This window comes from Rhagoletis pomonella, unplaced genomic scaffold (assembly GCF_013731165.1).
Source record: "Rhagoletis pomonella isolate Grant_MI unplaced genomic scaffold, Rhpom_1.0 Rhpom_scaffold_00003, whole genome shotgun sequence".
Taxonomy (NCBI): Eukaryota; Metazoa; Arthropoda; class Insecta; order Diptera; family Tephritidae; genus Rhagoletis; species Rhagoletis pomonella.
In genome coordinates this window covers 32,437,648-32,462,060 of record NW_023458557.1, presented here as the reverse complement: position 1 = coordinate 32,462,060, position 24,413 = coordinate 32,437,648, and the positions used below count along the sequence as shown (strand labels likewise).

At 37.5% G+C, this 24,413-nt stretch overlaps 1 protein-coding gene across 6 annotated transcripts in view; it reads left to right on the top strand.

The window, feature by feature from the left end:
* The first annotated feature begins 343 nt into the window (after positions 1 to 343).
* Positions 344 to 24,413, top strand: part of LOC118735148 (Krueppel homolog 2) — a 199,634-nt gene continuing 175,564 nt past the window's right edge. For 5 of the 6 annotated variants that reach the window (XR_004992523.1, XR_004992522.1, XR_004992524.1 and 2 more), the window contains exon 1: positions 344 to 501. The gene's annotated coding sequence lies outside the window, so the exon portion shown is untranslated. The remainder of the gene's footprint in view (positions 502 to 24,413) is intronic. The other variant, XM_036464779.1, reaches the window with a different exon arrangement.

The window sequence follows — 24,413 nt, the reverse complement described above, 5'->3', positions numbered from 1 at the left end:
TATAAACTGAAAAATGTATGAAAGTGTCATTTTATTTAAGCTCTTTAAGTCTACTTTATTTTTTATGAATAAGGCCATTAAAGTTAAACTTATTTGGTTTATGTTATGTAACAGACTACACGAAATTTCAGTTTATTTTAAGTGATGGACAAAATTGAAATATAGTAATCCATATAAGCAAAGAAAATTGGGTTGCCAATGGAAGACAAAATTTAAAAAGTGTGTTTTTTAAAAAGTATTCGATACTACGAGTATTTTGGAAAGTATCGAGTAAAATCACCAAATAAGGTATCGAGTATTAAAGTACTCATTTTTCTACCCTCAGTATCGATACTTACTCAATATCGATAGTATCGTTCGATCCCTAAGCAGGGCCACTACTATATATCTCGAGAGAGACGGCGGTAGTACATAAGTAAACTTTTTTTTTACAGGTATTAATTTAATCAGTTTTAAGTAAATTACTGGAAATAGAGCGTTGAACAAAAGTTCCTGAAAGGTGTGAGTAAAGTTCAAAAAATATGTATTAAGGTAGTAATTTGGTTATTTATATATGCATATGTGTATGAATGTACGATTGGCAGACCATTGGTTTCGCTTGAGTGAAGTATGAAAATAAAGGGGCTGCTTACCGGGACTTACCTGGATATTCGAAAAGTTGGATATATAACTTTATGAGTAAATTTAATAATCCATTTACATGGGGTGTACTTTTTGGGGGAAACTTGGGTTGGCGTTCCTCTATTTTGATTGTTAAAGTGACGGTGGGCGAAGGGGAAGGCACATGGGACCTCCGCCCATCATTTTAGAGAGGGCATGAATAGCCATTTACAAAAATGCAGCTCCGGAAGGCCTAGGCCCCTATGGGACCCTGGGGAGCCCTTAGAAAAATTAACAAAAATCATAATTTTCATTTGCGTTTTGCTGCGTTTGTTCGCTTAAAAAGGGAACAAGTGCAGTATAGGGGTACTGTTTATTTATTTGTACAACGATTTTGTGTTGCTGTGCCCAAACGTTGGGCTCCAAATCTCAAAAAAAAAAAATAAAATATTGGAATCGATAGAGATGATTGAGCTTCTTTTTTTGGGCAAACAACAACAACAAGAATTATCAAAGGTTAAAGTTCAAAATAAGCAATTTTTTAAATCAAGATTTCTCAAGGGAAATGTTTAGTTATTGGCCCACCGTTTTTGGGGTGGGGGGCGGAGGGGGAGGGGGCGGGGCCCCCCAAACCCCCCTCATTCGAAAGGGGACAGTCGCCACTTTACGAAAAGGGGAAATGTTTAGTTATTGGCCCATCGTTTTTGGGGTGGGGGGCGGAGGGGGAGGGGGCGTGGCCCCCCCCAAACCCCCCTCATTCGAAAGGGTCTAGTCGCCACTTTATAACTTTAATATTAACCAATTAATCACAATTTATTAAATAAAAACACCTTCTAAATCATGCATCTGACTTTTGTTGCATTTGCAAATTAAATGGCGTAGTTCAGCTGTCAAACTCCAAAATATGCAAAAGAATGAGAGACAAAAGAAAATAGGATATAACCCTGTAAGCATTAAAAATATACAAAGGTGTTCTCTGTAAAAGGTATTCAGCTCCTTTTCTTCGCAAAACAGAAAGGAGAATTCTACTGCCTGAGGGTTATAATCCCTAAGTGCGGCCGAAGGCCGCCTACGTAGAAAGGTGTTCTCTGCAAAAGGTGTTCAGCCCCCCTTCTTTGGCAACACAGAAAAGAGAATTCTACAGCCTGAGAGTTATAATCCCTAAGTGCGGCCGAAGGCCGCCTACGCAGAAAGGTGTTCTCTGCAAAAGGTGTTCAGCCCCCCTTCTTTGGCAACACAGAAAGGAGAATTCTACTGCCTGAGGGTTATAATCCCTAAGTGCGGCCGAAGGCCGCCTACGCAGTAAGGTGTTCTCTGCAAAAGGTGTTCCGCCCCCCATCTTTGGCTACAGAGAAAGGAGAATTCTACTGCCTGAGGGTTATAATCCGTAAGAGCGGCCGAAGGCCGCCTACGCAGAAAGGTCTTCAGCCCCCCCTTCTGTGGCTACACAGAAAGGAGAATTCTACTGCCTGACGGTTATAATCCCTAAGTGCGGACGAAGGCCGCCTACGCAGAAAGGTGTTCTCTGTAAAGGGTGTTCAGCCCCCCTTCTTTGGCAACACAGAAAGGAGAATTCTACTGCCTGAGGGTTATAATCCCTAAGTGCGGCCGAAGGCCGCCTACGCAGAAAGGTGTTCTCTGCAAAAGGTGTTCCGCCCCCCATCTTTGGCTACAGAGAAAGGAGAATTCTACTGCCTGAGGGTTATAATCCGTAAGTGCGGCCGAAGGCCGCCTACGCAGAAAGGTGTTCTCTGCGAAAGGTGTTCAGCCCCCCTTCTTTCGCCTGATAACCACCTTGGGATAACTTCTTTTATTTAAAAACCCCACAGATTCTGTTAGATGGGTTATATTCCACTTCAAACTGATCAATTTTCCTCGGTAAATGCTGTTTTTCGCCCGTTTTCAAACGGTTCCCCAGGGTTCTGTCGGAGGCCCCGAAGGGGGGGAGGGGGGGGAGGGGTTTGGGGAGTGGAACTTTTCGTAAAGCGGATTTTTTTTTTTGTAAGAACCATACAACATATATATAAAGTACGTATACTAAATTAAAGGGAATCAAATTTCCTATTAAATGAGATCAAAATCCACCCATCCGTTTTTAAGAAATCTTGATTTAAAAAATTGCTTATATTGAACTTTAACCTTTGATAATTTTTGTTGTTGTTGTTTGCCCAAAAAAAAGAAGTTGCCAAAGAAGGGGGGCTGAACACCTTTTGCAGAGAATAACTTTCTGCGTAAGCGGCCTTCGGCCGCACTTAGGGATTATAACCCTCAGACAGTAGAATTCTACTTTCTTTTTTGCGAAGAAAAGGAGCTGAACACCTTTTGCAGAGAACACCTTTGTATATTTTTAATGCTTACAGGGTTATATCCTATTTTCTTTTGTCTCTCATCCTTCCTGTATATTTAGCAGTTTGACAGCTAAGCGCCGACATTTAATTTGCATATGCAACCAAAGGCAGACGCGTGGTTTTGAAGGTGTTTTTATTTAATAAATTGTGATTGATAGGTTAAAATTAAAGTAATAAAGAAAGTTGTAACAAGTCGAATAAAGTTTAAAGTGAAGGGGAATATAAAAATGCATTGGTGAAGTGGCTGCTTTAAGGAAAATAGGAGTGATAAATGTACGCTAATTTCCGAATTTTACAAAAAAGGGCATATTTCAAACCCAATTTGTAAATAAATTAGTGACCAAAAATTACAATAGTGGATGCATACTCAAAAAAATTCTAAAAAATATGATTAAAAAGTTGAAAATTTTCATGAAAATTTGCTGAATTTTCGCGAGTTTTGCACAAAGTTTAGGAATTATATTTTTATGCTTTTTGTTGTGGAATGAACCATATTTTTATACGAAATTAGCGGAAAAATAATAGAATGAAAATTGTTGCATATATTGTGAAAAATTTGCTGTGCCAATACTTTGTTCCGGCAGTGTACATTCATTTGTTTATGAAGAAAAGATGATATAATAATGAAAAGAAAAGTGATTAGTGCAGTGTTTATATAAAAAATGTATGAAGTAATGAGGAAATTTTAACAACAAATAACTTTAAAACTGTTAGCATTTCTACGCAAAATGTTGAAGATAACGGTCAATGAGCACTTCCTCAACACCCCCTGCGAATTTAATTAAAAAAATCGCTATACTTTGCCTGAAATAGGAATATGGAAATCTCAGCCTATTATTTGCCCAATGATTTTGTTCTATTGTGTCCGAATGGGTGACCCGATCTGTACCAATTGCGTTTATTTAATCAGAAATTATTGGTCCTCATTAATAAAAATGCGGGCTCACGCTTTTACATGTATTTCGTGTCTACTACCTCTAATATGCATATACCACGGGTTACCAGATTGTAAGCCTACTTCTTTGCTAAAACAATACATATCGTGTTGCCAGATCGTAGGGTTGACTAAGTACATAAACAGTAGTGGAAGGGTCGCATATGTATTATAGAAAAACATAATATTATTACATGCCTTTTTTACCTTCCTTTTATTAGCTCGGGATGTAACTATGTAATATTTATGCGCCTAAAAGATGCAGCGATTTCTATTCTCAAGTTGCATACCTGATGACAGTACGAATGCCAATTATAATAGGGAGGTTTTAGTTTTTTAAACTATAATTTTATTATTTAACTGAGTGTTACTTTCACTAAACTACAAATCGTATCTTCCCGGCGGTCGAATTAAACGAGCGAAAAGGCTTCTACGCTCAAATACCAAAGGTTGATCAGCCCTTAGCGGGTTGGCCTCCAGTAGGATCTACGTTTTCCGCTTCCGAACCAATGCCATCAGCGGCTTCGCATTCGTTCCATGGCCTTTTATTATTGTGGCCCACGGCTGATGTCTGCTTCTTCTGCTTCACAATCGTGATTATTGCTACTAATACGTTCTGCTTTTTCGTTGGGGGATGTAACAATTTCGGTTTCCTCCGTATGATCATTCACTCTCATTGCGAGAGTCGTGTCGAATGCAAGTCGTTTTTAGAGAGCCGAATCGTATCGAAAATTCTACGTCATTGCCTAAAATTTCCACTCGACTAGTGTATTAAAATGGAAAAACTTGGCAGCACTGTATAGTTTTCGACGATTTTGGTCGTTTACTTATTTCATTACGACAATAAACAATGCTACTGTTGTCGAGTCGTACAATTTAGCATAATTTACGACTTACGCAATGAGGCTGATTATTTCTAACATTTCTACGATGGATTTCTTCTTCATATAACATGTCACTTGCATCAAAGGAACTATTTTTTGTTTTAGCTATGATTCCGTCTGCAGTAGTTATCTAAACTATCCCGAATAATATACGAGCGGTCATTTAGATTTTCAACTATGGTTCCGTTAATCCACTCCCGTTTTTCTTAAACATAATAAGGTCTCCTACCTTCAGTATGGGCAATGCCTTTGCGTCCCTATCAGAGCAATATTTTTGCCTTGCTTTCTTTTCTTCAAACTTTCCGTGTTTCGACACAAAAGCGATTTTTATACTGGTAATTTGGTTTTAAGTAATCTCCCACTTAACAATTGACAAGGTGCTACCTAACATCTTTGCTGCATAACATCTTTTTAGAATATTTTTTTAAATTGCCACGCCTTTTTCGGCTAGACCATTACATTGGGCATATGTTGGGCTCGAGTATTGCAATATGATGTTGCATTCATCAGCGAATCTATCAAATGCCCCACAATTGAACGGACTATTGTCGCATTTGAGTTTTGTTGGATATCCACAGTGATTGAATCGTCGCTTCAGTTTATTAATAATATGATTCGCCGATTTGTTATCCAATTGTTCTACCATCAGAAACCCCGAGTACGAATCGATGATCGAGATAAAGGAACTAACGGTTCCTTTTGGTTGTTCCGTTTGAACTGTTCACATATTTCGCAGGCTGCTACACGCTTTTTCATCTGAGAGCTCATGTTTGGCCAGTAGTAGTGTACACGCGCGCGAGCAAGCGTTTTTTCTATCCCTAGATGTGTAGCATGAATTAGCATGATAATACCTCCTTGCAATTCAGAGGGAATCAATAGACGACAGTTGCGTAATAGAAGTCCATTTTCAAAATGTAGCTCTGACTTGTGTCTGTGAAATATTCGACTGAAGTCATCTAACTGGTGGTATGAAGGCCATCCAGACCTTACAAAACCCCAGATACGTTTGAGTTTTTCGTCCCTTTCTTCTGAGAGGCATATGAAACGAGTTATTGAATGGATCACGTGAGAAAGTTCCGGAATTTCGTCCACCTCAACCAATTGTGCCCGTGACAGACATAATACATAAGCATGCGTTGTAGTCGAACAGTTACGTCATCTATGTCCCTTTTAATTACAGTTTCTAAGGGCTTGTGGTCACTTTCCACGGTGAAGTCCCGCCCATACACGTAGTAGAGGAAACGTTGACAATCAAATACGATAGCTAGTAGCTCCTTTTCTATTTGAGCCCACTTTTGTTCGCTGCGACTCAATGTCCTCGATGCACAAGCCACTGGTCGTCCATTGTGCATTGTGTATTGGTCCGTCCTTAGAGGCGTCCGTTTGTATGGTCACCGGCTTTGTTTTGTCATATACGACTAACACTGGGTCTGATGCAATAATATTCAGTAAATCACGAAACTCCTCGTCATGTTTTTGATTCCACGTAAATGCTAAATCGTTTCTCGTTAGGTTTCGAAGTTGAGCTGATTTATGCGATAAATTTGGTATGAACTTAGCGAGATATTTCACAAGACCCAGTAGCCGAAGAACGTCCGAATTACTTTTTTGGCTTTTTAATCTTCAGAATTGCCTGTAAGTATCTTCTCTTTAGTTTTACCTACCCACGCGATAACCAATGACCCATAAATTCCACCTGTTGTGTGCGATATTGAACCTTTTCAGGGTTAAATGATACACCGTTTTGCCTCGCCCGCTCAAGGACCATTGATAGTGCTTATCATACTCAACCGCGGTTTCACCCATTATGCAAATATCATCGAAGTACACGACAACGCCTGGTATATCACTGAATATCTGTATCATATTACGCTTTACATTTCGGGTGCGTTGATGCCAAACGGTACGCGGTTGAACTTAAATCGGCCAAAAGGAGTCATGAATGTGGTTAGATCAGAGCTTTTTTGGTCTAACTCCATTTGCCAAAATCCATTGGATAAGTCGAGAACTAAGAACATTTTTTTGTAAGACATTTGGCTTATAAAATCATCAATTGTGGGGATCAGTAAGTGATCACGCTTAATGACGCGGTTTAATGGTTTTGGGTCTAAACTGAGTCTTATTTTCAAAAATGTTATAGTCTAAGATCCGACAAAGGCACGACCTTCACCCATCTGTTATATGGATGACATCTTTTTTCAATGAAATTTAATGTGCTAATAAATATTTTGCGAGTAGGTTGGCTGAAAAAATCGTGGGCAGGACATTTTTTATTAAATATTAAAAATTATTATTATTTTTTAAATTTTGTACTCATTTGTTTAATGAACAAATTGTATACCAATCGAAAGTATTAAGCCTATGGAATGTGAAAACGTTGGGTTGTCTATTTTTTTCTGGCCTACCTATCGGGTTGGTAGGTATGAACAGGTAGGTAGTACTAGTAATTTTCACTCATCTGTGTAGCACATTCCATAGGCTTTATGCTTTCGATTGGTATATATGTAATTTGTTCATTAAACAAATTAGTGCAAAATTAAAAAAATAATAATAATTTTTTAATATTTGATTAAAAACATCCTGGCCAGGATTTTTTCAGCCAACCCACTCGCGAAATATTTCCTAATACGTTAAATTTCAGATAAAGTAGGTTTCATCAATTAAACAGATGGGTGAAGGTCATGCCTTTGTTGGATCTCCTACTATTAATATATTTTAGAATTCTAAGAATTTTCCAGGTTTTATACACAATAGGCCGGGTCGATTTGTGGGGAGGCAAAAAAAATCGCCCATTGCTCTGTGAAAATCATATTCTAGGGATCAAAATAAGAAACTTTGCCGAAGGAACCATACCTCTAAAACGAATTCTGATGTCCCCCAATTTGGGTCGAACTTTTGGGTAGGGGCAAATTTTGAAAAATCCCACTTTGACCCATTTAGAGTGCTCCAATCGAGTCCAAATGTATGACCGACCCCCACTAACTTTGGAGGCCCGACCCACCGATGCCAGTGGCACACCCCCTGGAACCCCCCTGGGGGTTCACCATACAAACATTTCAAAAAATCGCCGGTTTTGTACTTTACATGAAAAAATCAGCGAAATGCCTATGTTTTTTCATTTTGGAGTTTATTTTTCTCTTTAGAAATTTATTTAGTCAGAACATATGTAAATGAAAAAATGAATTTAACTTAGTAATAGAAAAGAAATTAAAAAAAATTATTAGAAATTAGCGTTTTTACAACCCTTTTAAAACCAAGGCATCACTGTGATGCATTTGCATGTGTGGGTTTTTTATTCAACCGTTTTAAAAAATGAAGGTATCACTGTGACACAATTGGAAATCGGAAAATTGCTTGTGTGCGTTTTTTAAGACACAGCTGCATGTCGTAAACTTACTTGTGTAGTTTTTTTATAGCACCTACTTAAGAAATGAAGGTTGTTTTTACAACCCTTTTTGTGGGTATTTTAAGGCACCTTCTTAAGAAATGCGCGTTTTTTGCAACCATTTTAACAATTAAGGCATCACTGGAATGCACCGCAACCCTTTTAAACAATGAAGGTATCTCTGTGACACAATTGCAGATCGCAAAATTGCTTGTGTTGTTTTTTTTAAGCCACCACAAGACACAGCAGGTAGAATTGAAATTACCATTTCATTCTTATTACCTCGTCTCGTAGACCATATATAACGCAACAGTTTTTGTGAATGCCGTTGTGAAGAACTCAAAGTGTGAAGTGCTAATTTCAGATAAAAAAATATTAAAAAAAAAATAATAAGTGAAGTGACCATTCCAAATCAAAAAGTTTACAACGAATCCACCATCCTCTACACCGCAAGATGAAGCAACTACATCAACAACTATCGAAAACCCAATGAGTCATATACCCAAGCATGATGTTACTGTTTTTGGTGTGTCTACGGATTTAACTGATCTTAATTTATCAACCCATCTGGATATCTTGAGATATTATTTTTACTTAAGCGAACGTGCTAAAATAGAACAAAAAAAGTTTTCCCATAAATCATTCACTATTCAAGTACAAGATAAGTTGATTGGAATTTGGGAAAAACTTGGTATGGAAATAATGCTGAAAAAAAGTGTATTTAATAAATTGAATAAATTGCTTGACAAGTATCAAGAGCAAATCAAGAGAAGAAACAACACCCAACAATTTACAGAGTATGTAAAATCTCTGGAAACAATTTTTTACATTGGAACATGTAAATACGATTTGAAGGCAGCTCCATATGCATGCGGCTGGGTTCCCGAACGGCTCAAAGAGCTCATGCACGATCAACATAATCAGAGAAGACTAACAATGGATGCATTTGTGATGGAAACTGAAGAGCAAGGAGCAAAGTCTATGTCATCAATGCCAACATACCAAGATCCCGATGATTCAACATACGCACCGCCACCGGTTCAAGAAGATATGGATAGAAGCACAAGTTCACAATACACAGAGAGATACGATTGTTTTAACTTTGCCTTGGTATGTGACAGATTTGGTGTGCCTGACAGAGTAGCATCAGCATTGGGAACCGCTCTTTTGCAAGATTTTAAAATTAAAGATAAGCATGGGAAACCTCTCATCATGGATAAATCGAAAGTTCGCAGAGAAAAAGAGAAATGCAGACAAGAAGTGCTTCGCAAACGGTTAGATGATACCAATTTGTTAGCATTTTCATTCGATGGCAGAAAAGATGATACTTTAACGATAGATAAAATTGATGAGAAGTATCATACTAGGATGGTAAAAGAACCTCATCTTGTTATTTTGAGAGAACCCAATTCTGAATTGATTGGTTACGTAAGACTGGATCATGAAACCGCTGAATACAAAACAACCAAATTAAATGGTTTTTTCAACGATAAAAATATATCACTGGATGCATTAATTGGAATATGCACTGACGGTGAGCCAACAAACACGGTGGAATTATACGACGATTCGAATTGCTGTTAAAAAGACCATTGCATTGGTTCGTTTGCCTTCTACACTTCAACGAACTTCCGTTTCGGCATTTGTTTGAAGCTTTGGATAAATCCACCAGCACTGGACCAAGATCGGCAACCGGAAAACTGAGCCGTCAAATCGAAACTTGTGAAACTCTTCCGGTAAGTTATTGCTATCACTCATTTATTATAATTGTCAACCATTTTTAATTATTTTATTATTATATATTTTCAGGTGGTGGACGGCTTCCAGAAAATTGAGTTGCAAAATATGCCCCCTGCTCCAGAAAAAATTGAATTTTCCACCGATTCGAAGTACTTATACGACATGGCCCATGCAATTTCTAGCGGCGTGGTTCCGGTGGATCTGGCTAACATCAAACCAGGGAAAATTGTACATTCTCGGTGGCTCACCAAGGCCGCTAGATTATTATTTATTTTATTTATTTATTTATTTATTACGGCTCAAAGCCTAATTCAAAATACAATTTACACTATCCTATCTTATAGGTAAAGTTTTACAAAATTCATATAATTTTGCCTTAAAAACTAAGATTTCATTGCAGTTTTTAATTTCCAATGGGAGCTCGTTGTAGCCTTTTAGGCCTTTGTAGAAAATATTTTGCTTATCTATTTCTGTTCGAAACAATGGCAATTTGAAATTATGTCTATTCCTAGTATTTATATTGTGTGTTTGCTCCACTAAAACTACGTTGTTACTTAAATACTCAGGTACATTTCCATGTTTTATATTAAATATCAACTTCATGGTGTGAAAGTAAATTTTTTGTTTGACACTCAACCAGTTCAACTTTTTTAACATATCACCCGTTCTAGCATCTCTACGTTTTTTAAGAATAAACCTCATGCATCTGTTTTGAAGCTTTTGTAGTTTATCAATTTCTTTGTCTGCTATTATGAATAGGATCGATGGGCAATACACAAAGTGTGGTTCAATGACCGATTTATAAATAATTATTTTATATTTTTCTTGTATATACTTGGTAGTTCTCTGCACAACCCCAATCTTTTTCGCGACTTTCTCCACTATGTAGTTTATATGTTCTTCAAATTTAAGTTTGTTATCAATTATAATTCCTAAATATTTTATGCTATTAACTTTTTGTATGCTTTCATTATTTATTTTTAGCCCACTTAAGTCTTCATCATTAATATTTTTCCTAGTTATCACCATATATTTCGTTTTATTTATGTTAAGCTTTAGCCTATTCGCGCATAGCCATGTGTATAAGTTATTAAGATCATTTTGCATTTTTGTTACCGCAGTAGTAATATTATCATCACTGATCATAAGTAATGCATCATCTGCAAATAGTTTGATCTCACAGTCTTGTATTACATTTATTATATCATTTATATATATGAGGAACAGTATTGGTGCTAGCACCGAGCCTTGTGGTAAGCCTATGGGCACTTCCAATTCGTCCGATATCGCTGTTTTTATAACTGTTCGCTGTTTCCTATGCTTTAAATAACTGCGAAACCACGCAAGCTCTATGTCTTTAATACCGATTTGTTGAAGCTTTTTGATAAGTATTTCCCTGTCTACCGTTTCGAAGGCTCTTTTAAGGTCAAGAAAGACAGCAACCACCACTTTCTTATTATTTAGGTCGTCTTTCCACTCCGATATCACAAAGTTAAGAGCTGTTTCGCACGAATGTTTTTTTTCCTAAAACCCGACTGTTGACTGACAAGTATTTTGTTTGAATCTAGATGTTTTACCAATTGATTCTTAACATACACCTCAAGAATTTTAGCATCACTTGGTATGGTATTTATGGGTCTGAGCTCTTCTGGTTGTATTGTCTTTTTGACTTTTTCAACTGGGATCACCGTTGACATTTTCCACTTTTCTGGTACAATACCATCTTCCAAACTGCTATTTATTATTTGGGCGTAGAAATACCCTGTATACATTATAGAGTCTTTTATTACACCGTCAGACAGAATTTTTCTACCGCCTATTTTGTATTTAAAATCTTGCAGGATTTTTATAACTTCATCGGTTGTAATTTTTGCAAACTTAAATTCGGAATTGGCGTGACTACCACTTAGTGTTATATCGAAATATTCTATAATATTATTTATTTCTATCACACTATTTATAAAAAACTTGTTAAGTCCATTTGCCAAAGCAAGATCATCTTCTACCAATATACCATCGATTACCGCTTTATTAATACCTTCCTTATCACGCGCCAAGCAGACCGTGGATTTAAGGTACTTCCACATTTCTTTGGCGTTGTTTTCATTCATTATGACTTTATTTTCCATGTATTTAATTTTCTTTATTTTAACCAGGTTTTTATACATTTTATTAATATTTTTGTATTCATCCCACAATCCTGTCTGTATAGCACATGTATATAAATAAAATTTATGTTTATTTAATTGTGCAAGCTCTCTATCGTACCACTTATTCATTAGTTTTATATGTACTTCTTTTTCATAAGTTAAATTTTCCATTGCTTGCGTTAAAATGTGGTTCACTAGTTCAACTTTATCATCAATTAATGCGTTTTCATCGATATTAAAATTAAAAGTCCTTAGTAGGTTTAATAAACTGTCATTACTATATTTATCCCAAGCAATAATTTTCTTGGACACTCTCATCTTATAAGATTTAGATGATGGAACATTGAACATTATAGTTTCATGATCGGAAATTTTGTATGCTTGCAAAGATTTACACTTTATTTCTTCTGAATTTGAATATACGAGATCAATTTTAGATTCAGTTGTATCCGTAATTCGTGTATTAAAATCCACTTTTTGAGCCATACCCATCACCGAAAATATTTCATTCAGTCTTGTACTATATGTTGATATATGATTCATGTTAATATTAAAATCACCAACTATTATATTGTGGTTACTTTTTTCATATTTATCAATTAATATTTCATTTAAATAGTCTAAGAAAGCTGCATCACTTGTGCTTGGCGAGTGATAGAGCACCCCTATTTGCCACTTTTTACCCAGTTTTTTCAATTTTATTACAATACACCACAAGTTCATGTTAACACTATCATTGTATATTATATTAAAGTTTATTTCTCTATGTACGTATATTAGTACTCCGCCAGTGTGCCTGCTGTGGGAATCACATCTTATCATGTTAAAAGTTGCTATTTCCAATTCTTTATCTTCAATATCTTTTGTTGTACACGTTTCAGAGCATAATATGATCGCCGGCTTATGAACTTCCGCCATCACTTCCAATTCACTTTTATTCGAAACTATGCTATTAATATTTAAGTAAATACATTTTAATACACTGTTATCAGCATTTGCAGACTTGCTTTTGCGGTTAACTTTTGCGGGAATATATTCCTCATGTTGATCTACAACTTCTGAGTGGTGTGTTAGTTGCTAATAACCAAGCCTATGCTTTTTTGCACTTAAGTGCTTTAAATAGACTGGACAATCTCGGCTATTACATAAGTGATTTTCATCTAGCCCTAAGTTCAATTTTTCATTAGCCTTTATGCAATTTATACACTTGTTTTTAGGAGTTTCATTACACTCCGTGGTTTTGTGTTTTCCCAGACATTTACTGCACACTTCTTCACTTTTACAATCGGTCGCTTTATGATTGTATCCTTTGCATTTAAAACACGTTGTCACGTTAACACCATCGTAGAATCTGCATCTTTCCCATCCTATGTTTAGCTTATCTAACTTCATAACGCTAGTAAACATACACTCATCCACCTCTACAATTGCGTTATAATAGGTTTTGGTGTTATTTTTGACACTATATTGTTTAATAACTTTTATTTCGCCTTGCTCTAGGCATTTGTTTTGGTTCTTTAAACATTCTATCAATTCATCACTATTTTTTTCAAAGTGCATATCAGTTATAAATAATCTTGGTTTATAGTCCCTTGGGATCTTTATTTCATATTTATCACTCATTTGTTTGTCCATAATTTCTTTGATTTTCTCTCTTTCACTTTCATCTATACTGTCAATCACCATAACACCATTTTGGCCAGCTTTGATATCAGTTATTTTTAGGTGATTAGGGTTAATTTTATTATTTAAATCTTGTTTTGTTTTTTCACTCGTTTGTTTCGCTTTCGGTTTCACAATGATAGGAGTGCGTTTCTTAAATTCCGGCACCTCCCTAATTGTTTGTGTGTTATCACTCATTTTCAACACATTTGCATATGATTTTTGCTGTTGCGTCACACTGCTTTTATTCTTCGCTATTGTTTTTATTTCGCTACATAATTTCTCATTTTCATTTCCCACTACTTCAACTTGTTTTACCATTTGCTCCGCTACCTCTCGCACTTTCTTAATTTCTGCAGCATTTTTTAAGTACATTTCTTGGTGCATTTTTAGGGTTGCTAACCTCTCATTATATTTGTCTTCCATCGCTTTCATAAGGTCTTTTAACTCTCTCTTGCTGGCTTGTATTGCCCGATCAAATTCATTTTTATATTCTTTTAGGTACACACTATTTTTATTAACACTCTCTTGCATATCTCGCACTACTAAGTCAACATTATGTATATATGTAATGCACTCATCACAGATAAACTTCACCATTGGATGCGATCCTATTACATTGGCTTTGTAGCTATCCAACCCAGAACATTTTGATGCAGTGTGGTATACCTTTCCGCATACACCCACACACCTGACACCTGTCTCTCCACGTATTGCAACTTTACATTTCTCACACTTGTCCGTTTCAGACATTTCGTCTTTAAAACCGCGCGCTTTTCCACTATTTTACTTTGTTTGTATATATGTATCTCGTTAGATGAATATGCTTACATACATATGTATGTGTTATATTCGCTAGTTAGAGTCACTTTCTCACAATATTATATTATTATATAATAAACCTTTATTACAATGTCTCTGCATCTTATTTTTGCCACTTATGTATTAAATGTTCATTGAACTCAATTTTTTAATATTTTTGCTAGGAAAATTGCACTTTTTCCACATTAAATATTAATTTTTCAACGCAGCGAAATCCATTCGCGTCACAATTAACTCGCTGATTTACTATAGCAATGCGATTATATGTGACAACGGACAATCCAGATGCAAATTTAAGAATTCTGGTTGAATTTATAATTAAATGTTATGTGCCAATGTACTTCAATATCAAGTATTACAGCTCTGTCGTGTACGGCAGTGCATTATTTTTCAAGTTCATTGGTTGGTCACGATTTCTAGAACCTCGTTTACGCAAAATTGTCAATCAAGTAATTAAAGATAATTCATATTATGCGCATTAGGAAAATATCTTGTTATCAATGTTGTTTGATGATAGCAAAGAAAAGCGCGACTGTGCCATCAAGAAAATTCTACGCTATCGAACCGATGTTGACGAGCCAATGGAACTTAGAGTTTATAAAAAACCAGATATAAACTTTAATTGCACAAGTTATACGGAAATGATCAATTTGAATGATATAAATATCGTATTTGAACCACCATTCACCCGAAGCATTCCGTACGATACATTGAAAGAATATTTAAATCAAGATGATCCACCGTTTAATGATCCAAAAATTCCATCACACATACAAGGAACGGAACGACATGTTCAATTGCTAGCTAGCGTTTCCAAACGGGTTATACCGGAAAATGTAGAGGCTGTTATGGCGACGACATTAGAGAGCCGTGCGAAATTGCCCAGACTTGAAAGTCAAAAAGACTTCAAACAATAATTTTTTTTAGTTTCTTTTCTATAACTCACTTAAATTAATTTTTTCATTTACATATGTTCTGACTAAATAAATTTCTTAAGAGAAAAAATAGATATTACTGTAAATAAATAATAAATATTATTATAAATAAATAAATAAAAATAAAGAAAAAACATAGCCATTTAGCTGATTTTTTCATGTAAAGGCCAAAAATGGTGATTTTTTTAAATGATTGTATGGGGAACCCCCCAGGGGAGTTCCAGGGGGTGTGCCACTGGCATGGGTGGATCGGCCGTCCAAAGTTAGTGGGGGTCGGTCATACATTTGGACTCGATTGGAGCACTCTAAATGGGTCAAAGTGGGATTTTTCAAAACTTGCCCATACCCAAAAGTTCGACCCAAATTGGGGGACATCAGAATTCGTTTTAGAGGTATGGTTCCTTCGGCAAAGTTTCTTATTTTGATCCCTAGAATACGATTTTCACAGAGCAATGAGCGATTTTTAAATCGACCCGCCCTAATACACAAGTACCATGAACATAAGAATTTTTCGACAATTTGTGATGTTTCACATTTTTACATGTTAGGATGCATTTCAGAATAAAATAAATCCTCAAAATTTTGGAAAATATAAAAATTTCTAAAGTCTCAATAATTTTATACATTTCAAAATATTCTCATTTACCAAAATTTCTAGAATTTCTCGGATTTCGATAGTTTTTGAAATTTTCGAAATTATCCCACCAATAAGAAATCTCAAGAAATTTAATAACTTCAAAAAGTTCAAAATTTTGGAATTTTTGGTGTTTTCTAAACTGCGAAAATATTCAAACTGGTTGTGACTTTCAACTATGCAAAATAGTAGAAATACGAAAATACAAAAAAAAAGTAAAAATTGAAAATTAAGTAATTTGGAAATTTTGAAAATGCAGTGAATTTGAAGAACTGGGCATGAATCACGTATGACGACAATCGTCTGAACGATATCGTGTCGAGATTGTGTTGCTTCATGAAAACCAAAAATTGTTTGATCATTTGTGCGATATCGTCAAATCGATTCCAGTTTTGCTTCATGTAAGAGTAATAGTAACACGTAACAGCAACACAAATGCATAAATCAGTGTTTTTACGAGGTCATTTTGTCAGTATCGTTTGAACGACTATCGTTTCAAAGTTACGTGATTCATGCCCTGACAAGCATTTTTCACCAGTGTGTTAAAATTATATGATAAAAATATAAATTTTCAGAAAAATAAAATTGCGCAATTTTGTAAGTGCTCACGATGTTGCAGGAAAATCGCACTCACGTGTGTTCAGGTCGGCTTAATTCTTTTTTTTCTACAAAAATGTATAATATCGTTTTAAAACTGGTACTCGTTCCAAAAACTCGCAATAAAAACATGTGTTCGGTGTGTGCAGACGTGCTTTTAATTCGCTCTGTTATTTGATTATCTTTTCTTTCGTAATGGAAAACTTTTGCGGAAATTGTACTAAAGCCTTTTCTAGATCTGATGCTAATCTGCTGCCGTGTAATGGGTTTTGTAAAAAAACTTTTCATCGTGTTTGCTGCAAAGACGTTTCTGAATATGATTTAAATTTGGTCAAAACTAAACGTAACCTATTATATCTTTGTGATGAGTGTGTTGTCATGCCAGAGAAACTCGTTAAGGCTCTGGATGCAGTTCTGGTAACTCAAAAGCTTAGTATTGATCTTATTTCAAACAGTTTTGATGCTAAATTCAAAGATTTATCGAAACAATTTGATGCAATAAAAGATCTAATAATCTCCTTGCATTCGACCAACAACAACTCGAGTGCAAATAACCTTAACGCTGTGAATGCTGATATGATGGCTGCGGAATTCAATGCCAGAAAAACTGCTGCTAATTTTTCTTACAACAATAACTACTGTTTTATTTTTAATATTTTTAATGAGCTTTGTACCACGATTGTTTATTAGGAAAAATTGAAAAAGCAACAAAGTCTAAGCGGTAGAAGTTATAGCAGCTATTTCGGAGATCACCACATCTCTTCATCAGACTTCTTTTTTCTAGACTTCAGCAGGGATCGAACCTGCGTAATCGATGTTCAAAGCCAGAAGCGTTAGCGTAATCTCTTGTTGCTAATTCATTTTCCTTATTAAACCAACTACTGTTGTTGTTGTAGCGGCTACAACAACCCCGCCCAGATCGGCTGATATCTCAGTCGTTGTCGTCGAGTTCCACTAACAGCAGCCCCAAGAAGCGTGCAGCCTCTATGGGGTCGGTCCATAGGGACGACGCCGTTAGGGTTGTGGGGTTTTCCGGGCATGCGAAGAGATTTTTCGAGTCGTGAGGGGTCTCTCCGCATGCCGGACATTCGTTCGGCACATCCGCATTTAACCTACTCAGGTAGGAATTTAGCCTGCTGCAGTAGCCAGAGCGAAGTTGGGCTATTGTTGTCCCGGTCTCCCGACAAGATGGGGCTCCGTCGCGTCAATGTCCGGTGTTTGTGTGCCTAGAACGGCATTCACAGGTCTTGAGTCTACATAACTCGAGACTGCGTCCCTGTGAATGCAGTTCAGGGCCTGTCTGTGAGCTGACGGGTCCAGAGGTTGCTTAATGAACCTCTGGACTTCGTCCGTCAGTTCATATAGATGCCTCCTGACGTGCCTCGGCGAGGGCTCCTCTGCAAGCAGCTGTCCATTTGGGTGGCCACATCTGTGGCTCCCAGCAAGAAACTGCTTGCAGAGCATCGTGTTGTGCTCCCTAATTGGGAGCATTTTCGCCTCATCGTGGAGGTGGTGTTCTGGTGACATCAGGAGGCATCCGGTCGCTGTCCTAAGTGCTGTATTTTGTACCGTCTGTAGCTTCGTCCACTGCGTCCTACTAGTCCCCGACGACCACACTGGCGCTGCGTAGTTTAAAACCGGCCGGCCTATTGCCTTGTATGTTGCCAGCAACGTTTCTTTGTCTTTGCCCCAAGTACTGCCGGCTAGCGACTTGAGGACCTTGTTGCGGCTCTGTACTTTATTGACAATAGCGGTTGCATGCGCAGAGAAGGAGAGCAGGCTGTCGAATGTTACTCCGAGAATTTTAGGATTATTCACCGTCGGCATTGGTGTGTCATCGACGTGAATTCCTAGCGGTAGCCTGACCTCCTTCGTCCAGGTTGTGAATAGGGTCGCAGAGGATTTCGTAGGGGAGAGGGCTAGACACTTTGCAGTGAAGAAGCGAGAAAGTTCAGAGAGATATCCGTTTACATTCGAACACAGGTCATCAATTCCATTCCCAGTCGCCATGATCGAGCAATCGTCGGCGTAAGAAACAATCGAGACTCCCTCTGGTGGTTGAGGGAGCTTTGAAATGTAAAAGTTAAACAGTAGGGGGGAAAGGACATCACCCTGTGGAACCCCCTGTTTTATTTTCCTAAGTTTGCTCGATTTGTCCCAACATTACCGACGAGTGTCGACCACTTAGATAATTTGCCGACCACCGTTTGAGCCTCTGTGGGAGAGAGGAAGCCTCTATGTCTTCTAGTAGCGTGGAATGGCTGACAGTGTCAAAAGCCTTTGACAGGTCCAACGCTACTAGAATCGTTCTCTCACAGTGACGTTTACGGTTAAGGCCACGAGTTATCTGAGTGTTTATGGCGTTAAGTGCTGTTGTTGTACTGTGCACTTTACGGAAACCATGCTGATGCTTCGCTGGGGTCAAGTGGTTTGTGAAATACGGGAGTAGCAAGGTCTCGAGTGTCTTCGCTACCGGGGAAAGGAGTGTTATCGGACGATAAGAATATCCTACGTTGGCAGGTTTCCCCGGCTTGAGCAGTGGGACCACTCTCCCCACCTTCCAGATGTCTGGGATGATGAGAGTGGCCATGGACAAATTGAGGACATCCGTTAGGTACGCTACCCCCGCAGGACTCAAATTTTTCAGCATCAGCATGCATATTCCGTCGGGACCCATGTGTAATGGCACTACACGCGATGTGGTAACAGCTTATATGGCAACACTTATGTTGCCCAAAATAATAAAATTACATCGCGTGTGGTGTCAACACTGGCGAGCTTACGATCCACATTCGTTTCTAGAAGGTGTATCGTAGGCTGGCTTCATGAAAGCAAATCAATCGCTACTTGACTTTAAATTGAAACGGTTGTCCGGAAAATTAGATAAGAGAAATTAAAAGTTAAAGAAAATTATTTTAAAACGCAAGTAGTGTGCGGGTGTGTTTAATTAAAAGTGGTTAAAACAGAGGAGCGGCCGTGCAGATTTGCCAGCCTGCCAAGCATCCATCAGACGCAGCGTGGGAGTGTCCAGCAGCAGCAGCAAGGGGTAGCGTGCACTAATCCCTTTTTTGCACGCACAAGTACGTGGGTGAGTTTGTTGAGTTTTTGTGAGTTGGGTGCTACGCCCCACGTACCTAGCGCTTGCGTACAGGCTTCGTTAAATGGCGACCGTGCAGATGTGTCACGAGATCTGCACAAAACTGAAAAAGTGCTAAAAGCACTGTAAAGTTGCAGGTGGTGGCCCCGGTTGGTGGAAAAAACCCATTAACATCATTTTTAAGAAAGTTCCAGCATTGTGCGAAATGTGTAGCACATTTTAAGAAAGTTCCAGCATTTTGCGAGATGTACAGATAATTTTTACGCAACAAGCACATTTTAAGAAAGTTCCAGCAATGTGCGAGATGTACAGCTAATTTTTACGTAATCAGCAAATTTTTAAGAAAGTTCCAGCATTTTGTACGGTTTTAGGGTACAGCCGCGCCACCAACCGCTAGCTACATACATACACGTAGGTATGTATGTATAACGGCTTTACAACATCAAGCCACGCCACCACCATCATATATGTACATATGTATGCATAACGGCATAACAACAGCAAGCCACGCCACTCGCAGCTAACGGAGTATACAAATATAACGGCAGTGAGACGAAAGCCAAAAATACAGCAACGGCAAAATAAGACTGCGGCGCGGGATAGTAACCACATAGCAACATTACTCGCCAGATTTACCAACGGATTTTTGTGTGGTACAGACTGCAGCGAGGGAGTTATGCAGACGGGTGAAATTATAATGCATACATATGTATACGTATATATATATTTTTATACATCAAGTTTTTTTTTATTATAAATTTTTAACATGTTTCGAAATTGCAAAACATTTTTCAATATAAAGTAAATACTAATATGATTTTTGCACAAAATGTGGCAGGGAAAATAGCGGCGTTACACGTTTACAACAACAATTATTCAGAATTATCCGATTCACTTGAGCGATCGTTAATTATAGAAGGAATGACTCAAGAAAAGGCTCACGAAATGGCGATTGAGCAAACTGTTAACGTGTCTCGTCTAAACGCCAGGTCTGACTTAGTAAAATCAATTTTAGCTTCAACAAAATTTTCAGATTCTAAAGACGTAGTTGCAAAACTAATTGTAGAGCAGAATAATGAGGTGAAGGAGCGACAGGTTTTAACTTTTCGATCGCGTGGTATCAACACGTTTAGAAATTCACGTGGTGGCTATCGTGGGACTAACCCAACTCGCAATTTTACTGGTTATAGGAATAATAGGTCATTTTTTTCTTCTAATAATAATAATTCAATAGCTATAACAGTCAACGATATCGACCCACTATAATAATAACAACAATGGTTCACGGGTTAATTCCAACAGCAACACCAATAGGAACAATAATGCACGAACAGCAAACGGTAGGAGTAGGAATGCAAACGTCCGTGCTTTAAACGCTCATGCCCCTCAGGAGCGAACACTGGGGGAGCAGGAGTTAAACAACTAAACGATTTTTCTATAGCAAAAAGCATTTACTGCTTAAACCTAAACTATTCAGATTTTATCCAATTACAATTTTCCGGGTCTAATAAGTTATGTACATTTTTGGTCGACACACAAGCCGACATTTCTTTAATAAAAATTTAAAGTTTTTCTAAAAATTTTCCAATTGATACGAATGATATTATCCGCATAACGGGAGTTACTTCTAATACTACTCTGGGTAAAATAACAACAAATTTGACTTTTTCGGACTTTTTTATAGAACATACGTTACATGTGGTTAACGACGACTTTAATATTCCAGCAGACGGCATATTGGGTAAAGGCTTTTTAAAATTCAATAAATGCGTTATCAGTTACGCAAGCAATTGCATTTCCTTCTGGGTAGGTAACAAAAAAGTCGCGATTCCGATTCTTCACGGAACTGAAAGCGATACCTGCGTAATTCCACCCAGATGCGAAGTTTTTCGTCTTTTTAATTTAGGAAATTCACCAGAACCACTTCCCAATGACAAAATGACTTTAAATAACTTCTACGAACAAAAACTACATTTGACAGACAATAACCCAGTTTACATTAAAAATTACCGATTACCATATTCCCAGCGTGAAGAAATAAATCGCCAAGTTAACAAGTTATTCTTCTTCTTCTTATTTGGCGCTGTAACCGCCTAAGCGATTTTGGCCGAGTCCAAAACAGCACGCCAGTCATTTCTCTTCTGTGCTAACTGACGCCAATTGAAAATGCCAAGTGAAGCCACGTCCTTCTCCACCTGGTCTTTCCAACGCAGCGGAGGCCTTCCTCTTCCTCTGTTACCAGCATCGCGGCCCGCGTTGAATATTTTCAGAGCAGGAGCATTTCTGTCCATCCGAACGACATGGTCAAGCCAGCGGAGCCGCTGAATTTTAATTCGCTGCACTATGTCTATATCGTTGTAAAGCTCATACAGCTCATCGTTAAATCGTCTGCGATATTCGCCATCACCAACGCGTAAAGGTCCGTAAATCTTTCGCAGAATCTTTCTCTCGAAAACTCCAAGAGCCGCCTCATCAGATGCTTTCATTGTCCATGCTTCCGCGCCATACACCAGCACAGGCATGATGAGTGACTTATAGAGTGTGATCTTTGTACGACGAGAGAGGACTTTACTTCTCAATTGCCTACTCAGCCCAAAGTAGCACTTGTTGGCAAGAGTGATTCTCCGTTGGATTTCAAGGCTGACATTATTATTGGTGTTAATGCTGGTTCCCAAATAAACGAAGTCGTCTACTTTTTCAAGCTTGTAACTGTCAACAGTGACGTGGGTGCCAAGACGCGTATGCTCTGACTGTTTGTGTGCTGACAGGAGATACTTCGTTTTGTCCTAACAAGTTATTAGAAAATGAATTAATCGAAGAAAGTTTTTCGAATTATAATAGCCCTTTAATTGTCGTTCAAAAAAAAGATACTAATGGTAAAAAAGCATACCGTATGTGCGTAGACTTTCGCGCCGTTAACAAAAAATTGGTTGCCGATAAGTTCCCTCTTGCGCGAGTAGACGACATTCTAGATATCCTTGGCCGGGCGAAATATTTTTCAACCTTAGACCTTTTTCAGGGTTTCATCAAATCCCTTTACATGTTGATTCACGTGACGTAACCTCTTTCAGTACGGACCGAGGAGCTTTTAGATGGAAAGTATTACCGTTTGGGTTAAATGTAGCACCAAATTCATTTTCGCGTATGATGACAATCGCTTTTTCCGGTATTCCGCCCAATGTAGCATTTCTTTACGTTGACGATATAATCGTTATTGGATGTAGTGAAGCACATCACATAAAAAATTTAGCGAAAGTCTTTGAAACTTGTCGAAACTTCAACCTAAAACTCAACCCCAATAAATGCAATTTTCTTCGGCCGGAAGTTACATTCCTAGGCCATAAATGTTCAGCCAAAGGTCTGCTGCCAGACGACACCAAAATAAACGCTGTTAAAAAATATACAAAACCGACCGATAAAGATGCGGTTCGACGTTTCGTCGCGTTTGCTAATTATTACAGGCGGTTTATACCAAATTTTGCGTCTCTGACAGCGCCCTTAAATAAATTAGGCAGAAAAAAAGTTGAGTTTACTTGGGACAGTACGTGCGACAATGCTTTTGAATCGTTAAAATCAGCGTTAATTTCCCCAAAATTGCTACGATACCCTGACTTCACGAAATAATTTATTAAAGCTGTCGATGCCTCGAAGGTTGGATGTGGTGCTATATTAAGCCAAGACCATGACGGAAATGACTTACCAATATGTTTCGCTTCGAAATCTTCCAACAAAGCAGAACATAATAAACCGATCATCGAACTAGAACTTTTAGCTATATATTTTGCGATCAAGCAGTTTCGACCGTATGTTTACGGAACTCACTTTACGGTGAAATCTGACCATCGACCCTTAGTTTATCTCTTTAACATGAAGGACCCGTCATCAAAGCTTGCTAGAATACGCTTAGAACTATCAGAATACGAATATATAAAAGGAAAATCGAATGTAGGAGCGGACGCATTGTCACGGATTACAATGAACGAACTAAAGGACTCAACTAAACAAGTACTAGCGGTAAAAACAAGATCAGTGACGAATAAAACACAATTAAAGTACGATAGTTAATGCAATGACAAAATTAAATTACCGGTTTATGACAAATATTCATATGATTTCTGAAAGAAAATACCCCGGGTGAAAACAAATATGGTATACGATAAAAATAATAAAATTTCAAATTTTCAAGTTTGTGCACATTTAAAACACAAAAAACTCGAGTTAGTTAATTTTACGATTGCTAACGAAAAAACGATTTTCGATGAGTTACTTTCGCGGCTTGAAGTAGAAGCCAACAGTCGTAATATTAAGACGTTAGAATGGCCTAAAGATGATTTATTTTTCAAATATTATACAATTACGAACTTAAAAAACCGCGGAAATAAAATTTTAAAGAACTTACATATGTAGTATACGTGGTATTGTGTGTACTGTATTACTTCGTACTTGCACATCATGTAGAAAGCTGTGTTTCAAACGATCAACATAATAGTTCGTCAATATACTCTCATTTAAATTTCCCCTATATGTATATATTTATGTGTTTGTGTTTCTTGTCTGTTTGAATATTGTATATGTATGCATGATAAAAACATAGCAAGGTATAACCGTTCTCTCAATTTGTCGGC